We start from the raw sequence: 18,887 nt of genomic DNA, 5'->3' as shown, positions 1-18,887 counted from the left end.
CTAGAACCTATATCAACAGCAAAGATCTGACATCAGTGCTAGCATAACAATGTCACATGCAGGTATTTAGTTAAGGCCCAGCACCTTTAAAGATCCTAGTCACTAATCGACAAAGAAAAACAATGGGAATTTCGAATTCAGAAATGGTGATAAATGTCATACTTCACTAAAGATTTGTTTTAAGAATGTGCAAGAAAAATTGAGCTTTAATCTACATTGTTTTAGAGGCAAAAATATAATTTTAGCACTTCTACACAAGTTTTGCCCCATATTTGACCTGATAAAAGACCTCTAGAACAAACAAAATTGAGCTACAGCATGTTTCAAACCAAGATGCAGAAAATAATAATATTAATATTGGTATTGAAATAACACATTGATTGTATATTTCATAGTTGGCACAATTCAGTTCCTATCTCATTGGCAAGCATGGGATTAGAAATGATGAAAAGTAACTCAAACATAAGCCGCTTTTAACGATTCAGCTAATGATGGTTGAATGATAGCAGTAGATAATAATACAGATATCATGGTGTGCAAGCTCTGTCTCTGATGATTGATAATATTATTACTACTATATATCAGTACCAACAGTATTACCTGCTATTATCAGACAGTTTATCACAAGACCAGTAGCTTCCAATTCAGCACCAGAACAACATTAAAACAGTGTGATCGTGAGTTCTATGTACTGTGTACTATTTATATTCTACAAAAGGGTAAAGAATGTCATATTCATTTCAGATACAGTACCGCTCTTTTGTCAGTAATTTAATAACCAAGAAAATGATTAATGATGGACCACTGTATAATAATTTTATTATTTGCTACCTTATAAAGTAAAACAATGAAAAGTTCGGAAATATCTCAATGTTATGGAGATAATTCCATTTTAATAACTTTATTTTTTACACTATACATCACATAATCTATTGATGATCATAGGAAAGAGCACATAGTTGTTGTAAAGTAAGTGTTATAGTGTAAGATTTTACTATATCTTAGTTATATTCTGTCTCTGAGATTAGATACAGTATAATAACGGTCATTTGTAGATTCTGAGCTCCCTCTAGTATCAGATATTAAGCATTACAGCCCAAGCTAAAACTTTCTATAGAAAACATTTCGGCTGTACCACACGTGTGCATTCATCCGACTGTGTAGGACGCAATCAAGATAAAAGCTCCAATAAGACTAGAAGAACCCATGGCCTAAACTGTGTTCTCATTGGGGAGGTGATGAAATTAATGTGTGGTATTATGAATACAGTACATATCTTTCAGCACCGAGACCCCCCCAGTTCCAGAGATACATAAGGTTTACCAGATTTAAATCTCACTCAGGAAAAACAAAATATTTCACATTTTGGGTTAATATGAAGCTGTGACTTCCTATAGGATGGCCATCTAAATCCCCTTTAAAAAACAGGAAGTAATACAGTTAACTTCATCAGTAAGTATCTCGGATACTGTTTGTTCCTCTGAGCTGACAATAGTAGGTTCAGCTCTAGAGAACACTCAGCGTCACTCCTGTAAAAAAAAAAACCTGACGATTGGTTAGGGTGAATTACTATTTTAAGAATTCCTACCTGTAAACTAACCTCACTTATTAAAATTACACTCCCACCACAAACTTCTACCACCTCTGTTTTCTGTTATCTGTTGCATGGGAGAGAAAAAAAGTCAGTGTATAAAAGACAAACAGTTTGGTCGTCATCTCTCTGAATCCTCGCTGGCTCTGTAGATCACAGATCAAGTGCATTTTATATTGTTTAACACTGTCACTGCTGGAGAACCCACCAGCACGACACTGCATCACTTAAAGCTGCAGTTCAGTCAATATCCTGCATGTGTGGTTTTTTTAATAAATCAGTTCTGTAGTAAGAAAAAATACTTTTAGCATTTTCTGTTTTTAAAAAAACAACTTTGAAAGACCAATTTTCTTGTATTCTATTTTAACAGCCATTTGCTAAGGCACTGTCCCTTCATGTCCTGTCACAAGCTCTGGCACACCCCTTTGTGAGCCCTGCCCTCCCTCTAGCACATGTCAGTGCAGGAGTGCTCATGAATATTCATGAGCTTCCACTGACAGACAAGCAGAATATAAACAGATCCCTTCACTAATTATGTCACCAAATTTCGACCTATCAATACATGGAGAACGAATTGACTGCCAGCTATACAGTTCTTTAGGTAATTAGAGATTGCACACACAAAACTATTGAAGTAAAAAAAAAAAAAAAAAAAAAAAAAGACTGAACTGCAGCTTTAAAGCTATTGCTTTCAACTTTTTTTTTTATTTAGGAACCCTATAATTATATTGTGAACTTCTAGGGAACCCCAACCCTCTCTCCCTCCCTCTGTCTCTCACTCCCCCTCTTGCATTTCCCCTCTCTCACTTACACCCCTCCTCTCTCTGCCCCATTTCACTCTCCTGCTCTTACACTTCCCTCTCAGTCCTCCACCACTACCCATTCCTCTTGCTCACTCTCCCCCATCCTCTCACTCAATTCCTCCTGCTCTCACTCAATATCAATCACCCTCTGTCTCAAATACCACCCCCACACACACCTCCCCACACAGACACCCCTCCCCCCCCCAATCTTACCTTGGGGCGGTGCTGCGCAGGTCCCACGGACGCAAGTTTGACCCAGGTGAAGGTCGCAGCTGGGGAGCCACCAGGCCCTGGACAGTTGTCCCAGCTCTCCTCCCTTGTTGGTCACAGAACCCTTTAGGGATGCCCGTGGATTCAAAATGTACTGTACCTGCCAACTAACGAAAGGGCTACAGTGCAGACCTGACAGCTCTAATTAATTTACAATGAGTACTTACAGTAAATTATATACTTGAATGGAGTTTAACTGGTAAAAATTACTAATAAAACCCACCAGATCTCACAGATTTTGACCTATAATAGTGTATTAACAATCTAGTCTTGGTTATGTATTCTGATTTACTGGTCTGTTAGCTATTAAAGTAAGATCTGACTAGAGATATGCAAATTACTCGGAGCCTGGTTCCTAACATTTTTTGTGCCTCTTTCCTGATTTTTTAAAAGATTTTCACATATTTGAGAAAAGTGTTTGCATACACTAATATTTTGCCAAATCTGTAACATTCACACTGTTTTACCCAGGGCTAGATCCACTATGCTCCTTTAAGTTAGGGTTTAATTTTGTGACATTACCTAACAGGAACGCACGTTATTTTCCAAAAGTTAAGTGCATATCCACTAAGTTAATTATATGCTAAAACAATGGCAGTCCTATATCCTATTAGCATTGACTTAACGGCACGTTATTGGTGCATACCATTTTGTTATTTACATGACATTATACCTGTCTTTGCGTTACTCCTACAAAGTTAAGAAATAGAGGAAAGGAGAGAGAAATAACGCCAGGAAATAATACTATGTTAGTGTGAGAATTCGCACTGTAGCCAAGGTGGCTGTTAACAGGAAGTGACCTAACACCTTCACTACCAAACCAGAAAGTGAGCCTCTTTGTGACTCTATTGTCAGCACCTGCTTCAGGGCTTTAAGTAGCAGGTAGTTGCTCTCAGCCAGTGCCCATGCAAAATATTATTATACTGCGTGTGCTTCCTTTTCCTGTGTTTTCTCCTATACTTGTGTAACCCCTTTCCCCCTCCCCTCCCCCCAATCGCAGATAGGGACCATGTGGGGAAATCAATACTTGTGTTACCGGGTGTAGTGCATCACCTGATAGGCTCACAGAAGGCCTGAACCTCCGCCACTGGGAGCCTGGGTTACCTGATCTGTCGTCGAACACAGCGCCTCCACCTGTAAGGGTTCCCACCTGAGTGGGATGGTTCTCTAACAGGAACCACAATAATAAAACACGCACAGTGTATGCTAATAACTGATTACTATTGTAACTACTAATAATAACTCCGGTACCTGTACCACACAGAATAATGCGTATACACACACACATGGACGTGCACCAGATGCACACATCAACATAGGTATTCCCCAAAGTACCTTATGTCCAAACCCCACCCACGTGTGTTGGAGATAGCGCTATCGCTGGACATGTTGGCGCACTCTTTATAGATACCTGCCCGGGCTCCAGCCACGGGTGCCGCTATACACTGAAGTGGATCCGCATGATCCGATGTGATGTCCTCCTACGCATGGGATGACTTCCAGCGTGGATAATATCACCGCAGCTCCGCACCGTCTGTACTTTGACGGGGATCCGTCTGCAACCGGCCGGCCGCAGTCACTGCTTGGCGGGGCCTCCGAGAAGATAGTCTCTATATAACTCTGGGGGGTCTGAGCCCAGACCCAGTATTCAGGCTGCGCAATACTGAGTGGCTTCTAACTTAACCAAATAGCTAAAGGGGCAGAACTCCTCAAGTAGGGCCTGTCCCTGAAGCAACCACAAACTGGGGCAATGGTAACTTATCTGGGGCCTCTGGGGGTAACTAGGCACAGTGCCAGGGGCTACTGCTCCCTGCACACACACCCTAACTCACCCAGCTCCCAGCTCCAACTGACACTTTTTAAAAACTGTCTAAACTGTCATCTCTCACAGCTTCACTGGTTGCCTAGCAACATGTAACTGCAGCCTCTCTTAACTGTCCCTATTAAAAACTGCCAGCGCAGGCTCCCTTGCACTGAAAAGGCCTTAATTGCAAATGCAGCCGCCCTATTGACTAAGCCGCAGCACGTGACAATCCCCTTAGGGATACCGGGGCTATACTTGCTATTGATCTTGTTGTGACCTCGGAACTGTGACCTGACTATCTCTGTCTTGAACTCTGCCTGCCTCTACCCCAGAACCGTACTCGGCCATTCTTCCATGCCGGTTGCCTTGACCCTGGAACTGGATCCGGCCATCCCTGCCTGCCTCGACCCTGGAACCAGACGTGACCATTCTTGCCTGCCACCTACCTCGAACCGGATATCACTACTCGTGCCTTTCTAGGACTCTGATTCCAGGCCAAGGTTGGCATACTGTATCACTCCCTATCTCTGCCCTGTGGGTTCGTATCCTAACTTGCAGACAGAACATTAAAGTTAATTAAAACATAACTGTGGTACTACAATAATAAAGACCCTATAAAAGCTCAGTTTCAGGGTCTGGATGTTCTAAACGGAGATAACAGTGTTATCAATATTTCTGATAAAATTATTACACCTATGCAACTTACGCTCCTCAAAAAAGGTCTTAAATTTGCACCACAAAACAAGTTCCAACTCTTTCATACAATTATACAGATGCAGCGGCTGTTATTCGAACATGTCACGCATTGTATACCTCGGAATACCCATGTCATGGCGCGTGATTTCTTCCAAACTTACCGCCTTAAGACGCGTTTGCAGAAAATGGCATTTTAGTGTTCTGGTTTTTAAACACCTGCAAATTGACACAGTAGCACAGTACTGTACACATTACAATTCATTCATTTCTGCCATGGATACTCAAAGAATGGCACCCAAAGAAATCAGAATCCATGAAATTCAAACAAATGAACTGCGGTAAACACATATATATATATATATATATATATATATATATAATCAGAATGAACAGTACAGGCCTTCATGGCTGCAAAGAGGCCTTGTTTGCTGTTAAATACAACTTCTACACAGCTGACTCAATTAGGCCCTCAAACATACTCACCCACTAATGTTATAAACTGTAATGAACTGTTAAGATAATTACAACAAGGCCTGTTTGCACACAACAAGTCCTTCAATGTAGCAAGATATATATATATATATATATATATATATATATATATATATATATATATATATATATATATATATATATAGAACACACAAAAAGGTGTGTTGCTCAACACAAATATATGTGGTTAACTCAGACCCTAAATAATACTGACTAATTAATTTGGTAAAAATATATTAATCCAAAAACAAGTCAGTTTAAATATAAAGTAAAGAGCCTAATGGTGCTAGGGGATAAGTATAAATATCAAACACACAAAAAAGACAAAGACAATCCCCTTAATAGCACTCTAAATTACACCAACAAAAAATAAAAAAGGAAAGATATAGCTCAAAGGAATCAAATGCCTTGCCGGGATTGAAAATGAACAAGTTTTTATTTGTAAATACAGCAAGACACACTAACTTAAAAACATAGACATACTGAAGACAGCCAAAATTATATCTGTGAAAAGTGACTATATATCAAGGAATACTGTATACCAAACAAAAAACTAAAGTGTATCTAAATAATAATAAATATGTATCTATATATATACTATCCAATGATACCACTAAAGTTCAATGAAACAAAAATTAAAGAAAAATACTTTGCCTGACTCCAAGTTGTAAAATACAAATCACAGCATTGGAATAAATCAAAAAGCAACCATGGAAAGGAAAAAATAGGGGGAGGAAAACATACAGGGGAGATAAAAAGTAAATCTCACACCCTGAACAGTATTACCCAAAAAAAGGGGGATTTAAACACAGTAATCATGGTTGCTTTTTGATTATATATTTATTCCAATGCTGTGATTTGTATTTTACAACTTGGAGTCAGGCATTTATATTAGTGGGTAATATATATGTATATATATGTATTTTTCTTTAATTTTTGTTTCATTGAACTTTAGTGGTATCATTGGATAGTATATATATAGATACATATTTATTATTATTTAGATACACTTTAGTTTTTTGTTTTGTATACAGTATTCCTTGATATATAGTCACTTTTCACAGATATAATTTTGGCTGTCTTCAGTATGTCTATGTTTTTAAGTTAGTGTGTCTTGCTGTATTTACAAAAAAAACTTGTTCATTTTCAATCCCGGCAAGGCATTTGATTCCTTTGAGCTATATCTTTCCTTTTTTATTTTTTGTTGGTGTAATTTAGAGTGCTATTAAGGGGATTGTCTTTGTCTTTTTTGTGTGTTTGATATATATATATATATATATATATATATATATATATATATATATATATATATGTGTAGAGGTATCAGTACCGTGTTAGCCGAGCTTCAATAATCAAAAAATAAATAGATGATACCGTTCTGTGGCTAACGAAATGCTTTTATTTGTGCGTGCTTTCGAGATACACTGATCTCTTCTTCCGGCGATGTTCATTCATTGTAACATCGCCGGAAGAAGAGATCAGTGTATCTCGAAAGCTCGCACAAATAATAGCATTTCGTTAGCCACAGAACAGTATCATCTATTTATTTTTTGATTATATATATATACAGTGTTCGACAAATCACCCAAAAATCTACTCGCCCAACCAAAAAATCTACTCGCCACCTAGTCCCGCCCCCAACCCCACCCCTAGTCCCGCCCCCAACCCCACCCCTAGTCCCGCCCCCAACCCCACCCCTAGTCCCGCCCCCAACCCCGCTTTAAAAAAATATATATAAATAAAATACATTTAATAAATTCCTAGTCAGAACAACATTCGTTTTTGACATAAATGTATTTATTGTATTACATTATACTACAATTAGTCCTTGTTACGTGTGTGTGTGTGTGTGTGTGTGTGTGTGTGTGTGTGTGTGTGTGTGTGTGTGTGTGTGTGTGTGTGTGTGTGTGTGTGTGTGTGTGTGTGTGTGTGTGTGCGTAAATGTCGGATCTAGAAATAAAAGCCTGGTGTGAATGACTAGTTTCCTGAACCCCTTAACCAGTGTCTGGACGTCCCCGCTTCACAATATCTAAAGCAGCAATCCCGCCTGGGATCTTACCTGATCCGCAGTCCCTCAATGTCCAGGTACCCTTATTCCCGCAATGTATAACATTGGAGGGGATGTGTTCCCTACCTCTCTTCTGGGTTATGGGGGGTTCCGATGTCTTCCGTGTGAAGCTTGAGTCAGATCTGGAAGAAAGTAGTATAGGTTATTTCGGTGAAGTATAGGGCAAGTAAGATATATAGGGTAAACAAGAGATCCAGAGTATGGGGGAGAGAGAGTGTGGGGAGAGAGAGAGAGTGTGGGGGAGAGAGAGAGAGAGAGAGTGTGGGGGAGAGAGAGAGAGAGTGTGGGGGAGAGAGAGAGAGAGAGTGTGGGAGAGAGAGAGTGTGGGGGAGAGAGAGTGTGGGGGAGAGAGAGTGTGAGGGAGAGAGAGCGTGTGAGAGAGAGTGGGAGAGAGAGAGAGAGTGGGGGAGAGAGACAGTGGGGGAGAGAGACAGTGGGGGAGAGAGAGTGGGGGAGAGAGAGAGTGGGGGAGAGAGAGAGTGGGGGAGAGAGAGAGAGTGGGGGAGAGAGAGTGGGGAGAGAGAGAGTGGGAGAGAGAGAGAGAGTGGGGGAGAGAGAGAGAGAGTGGGGGAGAGAGAGAGTGGGGGTGAGAGTGGGGGAGAGAGAGAGTGGGGGAGAGAGAGCGCGTGTGGGGGAGAGAGAGACAGAGTGTGGGGGAGAGAGAGAGAGACAGAGTGTGGGGGAGAGAGACAGAGAGAGTGTGGGTGAGAGACAGAGAGAGTGACAGAGAGAGAGGGTGAGAGAGAGACAGAGAGAGTGACAGAGTTGGGTGAGAGAGAGACAGAGAGGGTGAGAGAGAGACAGAGAGAGAGGGTGAGAGAGAGGGTGAGAGAGACAGAGAGAGAGGATGAGAGAGACAGTGAGAGAGACGGAGAGAGAGGGTGAGAGACAGAGAGAGGGTGAGAGACAGAGAGAGAGGGTGAGAGAGACAGAGAGAGAGGATGAGAGAGACAGTGAGAGAGACGGAGAGAGAGGGTGAGAGACAGAGAGAGAGGGTGAGAGACAGAGAGAGAGGGTGAGAGAGAGGGTGAGAGAGACAGAGAGAGAGAGTGAGAGAGACAGAGAGAGAGAGGTTGAGAGAGACAGTGAGAAAGACGGAGAGAGAAGGTGAGAGACAGAGAGAGGGTGAGAGAGACAGAGAGAGAGGGTGAGAGAGAGGGTGAGAGAGACAGAGAGAGAGGATGAGAGAGACAGTGAGAGAGACGGAGAGAGAGGGTGAGAGACAGAGAGAGAGGGTGAGAGACAGAGAGAGAGGGTGAGAGAGAGGGTGAGAGAGACAGAGAGAGAGAGTGAGAGAGACAGAGAGAGAGAGGTTGAGAGAGACAGTGAGAGAGACGGAGAGAGGTGAGAGACAGAGAGAGGGTGAGAGAGGGTGAGAGACAGAGAGAGAGGGTGAGAGACAGAGAGAGAGGGTGAGAGACAGAGAGAGAGGGTGAGACAATGAGAGAGGGTGAGACAGAGAGAGAGGGTGAGACAGAGAGAGAGGGTGAGACAGCGAGAGGGTGAGAGAGAGAGACAGAGAGAGGGTGAGAGAGAGTCAGAGAGACAGAGAGAGGGTGAGAGAGAGGGAGGGTCAGGAGGTGGGTGACTGGGTGACGGTGACTGACTGTGAGCAGGTGATGTGACTTTGGGTGGGAGGTGACGGTGGGTGTGGGTGGGTGTCTGTACACACACACACAGACACACACGCACACGCACACGCACACTGTCTCACACAGTCGCACACAATCACTTAGTGACACACACAGCCACTCAGTCACCCACAGTCACTCACAAACACTCAGTCAAACAGGCACAGTCACTCAGTCACACACACACACTCAGTCACAAACACACACACACACAGTCAAACACACACACACACACACACTCATTCAAACACACACACACACACACACACACACTCAGTCACACACACACACACACACACACACACACACACACACACACACACTCAGTCAAACACACACACACACACACACACACAGTCAAACACACACCACACTGAGTCAAACACACACACACACACACACTGAGTCAAACAGACACACACACTGAGTCAAACACACACACACTGAGTCAAACACACACACACTCAGTCAAACACACACACACTCAGTCAAACACACACACACTCAGTCAAACACACACACACTCAGTCAAACACACACACTCAGTCAAACACACACACTCAGTCAAACACACACACACTCAGTCAAACACACACACACTCAGTCAAACACACACACACTCAGTCAAACACACACACACTCAGTAAAACACACACACACAGTCAAACACACACACACACTCATTCAAACACACACACTCAGTCAAACACACACACACACACTCAGTCAAACACACACACACACACACTCAGTCAAACACACACTCAGTCAAACACACACACACACACTCTGTCACACACACACACACACACACTCAGTCACACACACTCAGTCAAACACACACACAGTCTCACATACACACACACTCACCCGCATTGCAGGGGAGGGGGGAAGGAGTCGCCCATGGCAGCGGGCCCTCCGCACGGTAGGGGGGGGTCCCACATGGTAGCGGGGGCTGGCCGCACGGCAGCGGGCCCTCCGCATGGTAGGGGGGGTCCCACATGGTAGCGGGGGCTGGCCGCACGGCAGCAGGCCCTCCGCACGGTAGGGGGGGTACCACATGGTAGCAGGGGCTGGCCGCACGGCAGCGTGCCCTCCGCACAGAAGGGGTGGGGATTCGCCTAATGGCAGGAAGGCATGTAAGGAAATTGAGGCATGGCACCCACGTGCACAGCCGCGCAACACAACCCACTCTCCCCCGCGCCCATCTCCCGCATCCCAGGTGGTGTGCCCATGGGAGACAAGGGAGTGCCAAGTGGCAGGAGGCAAGATAGCGGCAAGGGAACAGTCTCTCCCCCTCCTCCTCCCTGGGGATGCAGCCACAGTGAGAGGTTGCTAGCAGCCGCCACAGGGGCTAAATATAAGGTAACACACCGGAGACAAGGGGTGAGGCATGAGGGTATGAGAGACATGGAGGTGAGGCATGAGGGTATGAGAGACATGGGGGGAAGCATGAGAGAGTACTTACCGGTACCTCTGTGCAGAAAAGGTGGCGGACACCACAGGGCAGCAAGCGGGGATCGGGGTCAGGGGGGGAGGAGACCAGGGACAGGAGGGGGAGGAGATCAGGGACAGGAGGGGGAGGAGATCGGGGGAAGGGGCTAACCCAGCGCTGCCTTCCGCGTTAACCCAATCAGGGAGGGGGATTATTTATTTATTTATTTTAAAAAAAAATTGGCGCGAGCAGGGGAATTCATAGAGCCGCAGCAACGGCTCGCCAGGGTCCTAAATGCACCCGCCACGGGCGAGTAGTTATAATGAATTGTCGAACACTGTATATATATATATATATATATATATATATATATATATGTATATATATATATATATATATATATATATATATATATATAGCAACTGTAAATATTACTGTATGTTCATTTGCATGTCTTATATATACACACACACATATATATATACATACTATATATATATATATATACACACACAATATATAGTTAAATATATATAGATATATATATAAATATAAATCAACATATATATTTATCTAATTATATATATATTTATTTATATATATATCTATATCTATGTATATATCAAGAGAGACAAACAGAGAGTCAAAGAGAGAGAGAAACAGAGAGAGAAAGAGAGAGAAAGAGAGAGAGATACAGAGAGAGAAACAGAGAGAGAAACAGATAGAGAGAAAAACAGAAAAAGAGACAAAGAGAGAGATGTGTGTGTATGGTTAATTTTAGCTAAGTGTAAGCAGAAATCTGTTCATCATAGCACTGTAGATGATTTCACACACATTGTTATTGTAATTAAAAGAGTAAACTTGTTTTGCACATTTTGATTGCCTAAGCCGAAAGTAAAGTTTCGATTCCTGTGAAAAGAGGGTATCTTAGACAAAGAATTTCAGCCAATTATTGTAACAAATTTCTTGTGGGAGAAAACCTAGGCGTATAACTGTTAGGTTGTATTATAACCTTGGAACAAACCGCGAAGATAACATGTAACTATTCACACATTCAGCAGACATCCGTATGCGTTCAACTTAGACACTGTACACTTGAAGAGAGAAGAAATGGCAGAAGCTTCCACATTGCATAGCCATCCACGTAAATCATGCAAATTTTTGATTTATGAAGCAATCGAGTCAACGCCAGAGAAAAGGGCAACCGTGGGGGAAATCTATGACTTGATCCAAAAGAAATATCCATACTACCAAGAACCTGACAAACGAAATTTTAAAACTTCTGTACGATTCACTTTATCCGCAAATGAATGTTTTGAGCGTGTCCATGTTCGGCAAGATCAACGATATGGATGCTGGCATGTTGCGTCATCATTTAAACTTACCATGGAACATGGAACATATCTTCTGTTAAATAGCATATTTTTGCCTAATACCAGTTACATTGAAGCCGCACAGACTGTCGCGTCTGCTGATATACCTGCACCCTCCATTCATCAAGACCAGATGCAAGATGGACATAACTACTATGATATGTATCAAAACTTATATGGCCAATACCAATGTGGATGTGAAAACAACCAACAACTGTACGTACCTCCGGACGTCTTGTTTGAAGAAGCCACTGCAGATCCATATGACGGCCTCACAGAGATGTGTCTGATTCAGGATTCAACGGTTGCCTCAACCATGGATGATACTGTTGTGCCTTCCTGGAGCGAGTTGTTGCAGCCAAATCAGTTTTGACTTCTACAAGAATGGTAAATACAAATTTTGTTATGCCTTTACTCAAATTATATATGTGTACATTAATAATATACACCATTTGTTAGCCAAATGAGTGGATACAGCTTAACATTGCAGACAGCCTTACATTTAGCGTGCACAAAGACATTATTTCCTATAACAATATACTACATGACGAACCATTACTACACATTGGTGACGGAGTCCTAAATCATAGATTATTATCGCTTTTAAAGTATCATTTCAACATGTTACACTAACTGTAACACACACACACACACCTCATTGTTTAGCATTCAACATATAAAAACAAAGTGTCGCCCACATATGACGTGGGAACGTGGTCATGTCCCAATGCGTCCTTAAAAAGGTTACCGATGCAAGCCCCACCCCCAACCGACGTGCGTGCGTGAAACAGTATTGGCTGTGCCAGTAGCTGATTGTTACGGTCAGAGCAGTGTGTTATGCGTGCGCGTCGGTGGGGCGGTGCGTGCACAGCGCTGGAGGCCAATGTTCATTCAGTGGGAGGGGTGTTTGCGTGAATTTCACGGTGCCTTAACATGACGTCACACGTATTTTGTTCGCTCATTGGCTGATCGTCCGTTTTGGCCGTGGGCACATGTCCGTTTACAAAGTTTAGATATGTACGTGTGTAGAAGTGAATTTGTTTCGCTTCCATATCATAACTTTCAGCCATGATATGCATACTGCTAGCAGCACCATGGAGGGACATGTATTGAACGCACAGCATACACATCGTTTTGCGCATGCGCTAAGACTTAGTCCACCCATTCGTGACGTGCGCGCGCAACAGACGTTGTGCGCGCACATTATTATGTATACAGGCACCGGAACAAACATATCAGTAGTAATGCCTGCAACGCTTTTGAAAAATGAGATAGTTCTGTATCTGTAGTTTTATCCTTGCAGTTTAAACATATACGTAACTTATGCGTGAATATCCACAATCATATAGAGATGTGTTAAGCGTTGTCATGCTGAAACATGGATAAATGTGGCATCTTTGAACATCATGTGTTTGCTGTATTTCACAGATGTTGAGGATGAATACATGGGACCAATGTATGATTTCAGATGGGCCAATCGTTATATTAGATGATTGTGACGACTAGCGAACAACTATTATAATAAATATGTAACAATGCTTTCAATGATTGGTGCGCAGATTAACAATCACTACATAATGTTATCCTATTGTGCAAATATTTACTATGCACTTAATTATCATAATGATGTTGCTAAGCACTGAAGTTAGAACTTATATTGATATTTTTTTCTTTTCTACTAACATTATATGTATTGCCATGTGATATATGCAACCAACATTATCACTCAGCAAACACATTAATCTACTATATATTTTAATCTCATGTGTGACTTGCAAAAGAATGTAAATGCTACATAACAACTCGTAGACATTGTATCTGAACGTACACAATAATAATAGGGAGGTGATAGAAACTTTTTAGTCGTGTGAATGTTATATTATCACCTAAGTTGTAGTTGTAACCTAACATGCATGAGCTAATGAATGTTAGGTACAGATCATTAAACCATGAACATTTGTGTGTACATTTAATTCACACGAGTAACTATAGTTTAGTGTTATTGGTAAACGTTCAACACATACATAGCTAAGTGACGCCGATGATAAAAGCAACATTATTATGTTGGTTTATATTATTTCTGGTAGAAATACATGCATCACACAAAAACTAAAACACACACACACAAACACATTATGTTGCTGAAATGTGTGCGCATGCAAATGTCTACTTCATTTATGTTCATATGTTGACAGTAGTTATAAAGGATCATGATCATTATGAATAACTAACGTGAATGAAATAAAAAATGTATTAACTACATTGTCATTGTGTTGAATGATTTAGGAAAAGTTGAGACTCCAAAGAACTATACTTTGGAATGGTGTTAACATTATGACAAATGTTAGATGAACGTCAAATCAACACACATCTTTCACTTATACATACACATGTGGCAATGTAGTAATCAACATGAAGATGAAGTGAGAGAAGAAATAATCACATATATTGCAATGTTAATGATGTTTAACACATTTGGGTCTTTTCATACAAACATGCATTGAGTGTTAACATCGCTCATGTGCATGAATGGATGTTGTTACGTTGCCAAAATTACATGTTATGTAATGTACGTAATGATTTGAAAACACACTGCACAATAACCACCAAGTGTAGATAAACGCACGGACACAATACAGAAACGACATATTTCAATTGTCACATCTTTTTCATTACGTTCTCTTTATACATCCTGTAACTATACCTGTATCAAGGTTTGCACATCTTATGACAGATGTGAATTCAAATACATACCATGAGCAGTCCTTGGAGTGATACAGTATACCTTGAAAAAGAAAACATAAATGAATATAAATCATTGTCATGACATGTTCATTAAGGTAAGCAACACACAGAAGTGACAATTTTGTATGTGATATGAAACAAAATCTAGAATACGTCAAATATGATCTTAAACACACAATAGTCTACACATCATTGTGACACACATGTCACACTCCAAAAGAAAAATTGTATGTAACCATACTGCACTAGCTATTGGCTATCAACATAGTAGGTTTATTGTGCATGCATAACCAAAAAGAGCATGTACAGAAAATATAGATTTAGTACACATTATTTCCTCACGTACACACAACACCTTTTAGTGGTAAGAAGTATAATACAACCTGTTGATGAATGACATACCGGTGCCACATGCAATTGTCCACACAGCAGAGAAGAGAAAGGTGTGAGAACCATATTCATCTGTTTCCTAAGTGAATGGTATTTGGAATCATGTATTTATCATTACAACCATTCTGAACTCTGGTCTGGATTTCCCATCCACCAACCTCAGCAATTGTTTGGCAACAGCCATCCCTGGAAAGAAACATAGATCTTACATACACATTGAACAGGAGCGGTGACAGCACAAATCCTTTAGGTCCCACAGGTGACACATAGGACCCCATAATCACCTACTGGGTCCTGCCCTGCTGGACCGAGGCAACTAATTGTGCGATACATGAGATACATCCCTTGTCCATGGTCATCAATTCAGTATGTCATCTGCCACACAGACCAGGGCAGACTGAATGGCAGGAGCTGGTTAATGAGGAGGTCCCTGGCTTGATTGTTCTGGGACACTGGATTCCCAAAAATAAAAATATGTGGGAAGAAATTATACCAGAATGTGCCTCACTAGGGGATCTTACCTCACACCTTGTGTGATGGTATTGGCTACATTTTGAAGGCTCATTCGGAATCCAAAAATCCAAATTTGATAATCTCTACTCATGCTTACTCCCTGGAATGCTGCTGCTGTATATTGTTGCTGATCATAACCTACTGCATACTAACTCCTTTATCAACTGTACGGAGTGTATACCGTATAGCAGACTTCCATGTCATACTCTGAAAACATCAGAGACTATGGGGCCTATGCAGTAAGTGGCGAGAAGGCTGGATTCGGCTTTTTTTGGCGAGTATGCCATATGGCATGCAGTTGATGGCGGAATGTGTGCGAGATTACTGAAACTCGGCATATGCTATTATTGCCGGAAATAAAGCGCCGTGCGGGTGGCGAGAATGGCTATTTCGCCATATTCAGCAGTACTCTGAATGCAGTAGATGCCGAGTCAGATCTCGGCGGTGCGCGGCACAAACTCTTTGCGAGAAAAGTGCCAAAAAAAGCGCCAAACCAAGAAGGCAACAACAACCCGCCGAGAGCCGAACATTTCAGCTGCTAGTTAAATTGCTGTGTCATTCTAATGTTGCTGTTGCCAGCGCAGCTTGTCTTGTATTACATGCCATTCTGAGCTTCTTACATGTGTTGTTTAAAATAAAAGATATTAACAATGTTCACCAAAGGTGTCTGTCTTTTGAATGAACGTCTATTTTTTGTGCTTGTGAAATGTGTTGCACTTCTACTTCTACAGCGCAACATGTGCAGAGAAGAGTACTTACGAGTGTCAGTGCAAGGTGTTACATTAACATATCAAAGTAGTTAACTCCAAACGGATATCCAGTACGAATTAAAAGGATTATTTATGTGTGTTCACCAGGTAATCATGATATTTGACAATGATGTAACGTTAAGCTTTGTACAACAATTTATTCGCAAGTATTTATTCGAATGTGTAATGCATGTACCACTTCTGAACGCAACACTCAGTCATCTCATTAGGATACAACCATGACATTGACGTTGAAAAACTACGTTGCAACATGTCTAATTTCGCATGTTATTGTCACATGTTCACATTAACTAATTGTAATGTGCATATGCATAATTTAATGCCCTCAGGATACTTGCTATTGATTATGTTTCAATCGTGTAAAAATGAGTAACTATTATAGATCTGTGTATAACTTAGTATGAAGTGATTATAATGCATCGTGTACAATGTAAACATGCAATGTTATTGAGTGTCCAATTGCGGACGTCATCAAAAGAGGGAGGTCACAAAGTACATGTAAACATGAAAACAAACAGCTACATTTACATTTAATCATGTGTTACACATTAAAAGCATTCTATAATGTATAACAACATTACTATACGCTGGATCTGTTAGATGTGTGAAATCTGTTACATCATATAATAATTTGAAGCACACTTAAGTAACATGTTTCATATTATGTGACCTGTTCCTTTAAGAGTTTACTATAGGAGTTTACCTTGACACATCATAACATTAAGACTAATGTGACACGCAAATCATCATAACATAGAAAAGTACAATGTTCTGCCAATAATAAACGTAAGCAGTGACACGATGAAGTGAATCACATCGACACTGTAATGCCAAGCACATTTGGATTATGAGCAATAGAACGTAAACACTCCTATAAAGTTATGTCCCCGCTCCATTGACTCCATTGATGTAGAGATGAGCTATTTTTTCTAAGTGCCGTCCAGGCAACCTTGCCAATTCTTCTCCCCTCCAACTTGCCAACTTTAGTTGGCGGGACAAATTGACGTAGAAATCTCAATTTTTGAGTGCCGATCAGCACCGATAAGCTGATCGGGGCTACTAGAAAATAGCCGATTTCAAAAAGTGCCGAAAAGTGCCGATAAGTGGGTTATCGGCAGCCGCATGCCGATAAATTTTTATCGGGAAGAAAAAATGCCGATTTTGACCACTTATCAGCGCTTACTGAATCTCAAATCCAATTTTGGCGGGAAAATGCCGATAAAAGCCTTATCGGCGCTTACTGCATGAGGCCCACGGTCTTTTAGGGTTGCTAAACAGACAAAGAGATAACACGTAGCACAATATTGTATCATTCAGGCTTCTGACAGTTTTATTCTATCCCAGTAGGGGACTGCAACTTAATTTTATACATTTGATGTACTCAGGCTTTAACCTTCAGTGGTTTTCTTCATATCAATGTCAGACAATATTTATTTATTTATAAAATATTTTACCAGGAAGTAATACATTGAGAGTTACCTCTCGTTTTCAAGTATGTCCTGGGCACAGAGTTAAGACAAATAATACATGTTTACAAATACAGTTACATAAATGAGCAGGGTATATGTTATATACAAGACATTGCATGCACTGTTAAAGATAATATATATTATGGGCGTATGAAACGGTTACAGACCAGATTAAAATATGAGATTGCGGTTTCATTATACTGTGAATAAGTGTACCACTTCACAAATCGTACATGTAAAAACAATTGTAGCAACTCACACGCATGTGCATCTCAAGGTATGTTTCCTAAGTGAAATATGGGCACAAAGACACATGTCACAATGTCTACATATAATTATTAATTTATGTTAAGAATTAAATGCCTTGTCACTGCAACATTATCCGTCTGTTCCTATGGATATTGGCTATGTACAATGTGTGCAATCTGAGGAGGAAGGTGTTCAGATACCTAAACATCATGTGTGCCTCATAGCCAACAGTCCTGGATTCATGTACACTTTTGTGCCTGTAAATATGCTTTCAGAATGTATAATGGCAATAGTGTTGGCGTTTATACATCAAACATGTGTGTACATCAAATGTGTCTTAATGCATTAGGATGACACACATTGTAACAGTAAGCCGGTGGTATGCTATTACCATTGTGTGTGGAATTTGCATCTCAAAACTGTATTGAAGGATCAGATATCATGTGATGCATGCAAATGTTCATAAGCAAAACATTCTAACTGTCTGCATGTTGACATCTGCTCTTTCAACAATGTGATTGTTCACGTGTAGTTTGTGAAAGTTACGCTTCAATTTCACTGTAAAAAGCCCTGTCATATATGTTAATT

This window comes from Ascaphus truei, chromosome 3, assembly GCF_040206685.1.
Source record: "Ascaphus truei isolate aAscTru1 chromosome 3, aAscTru1.hap1, whole genome shotgun sequence".
Lineage (NCBI taxonomy): Eukaryota > Metazoa > Chordata > Amphibia > Anura > Ascaphidae > Ascaphus > Ascaphus truei.
This window is presented reverse-complemented; position numbering follows the sequence as displayed.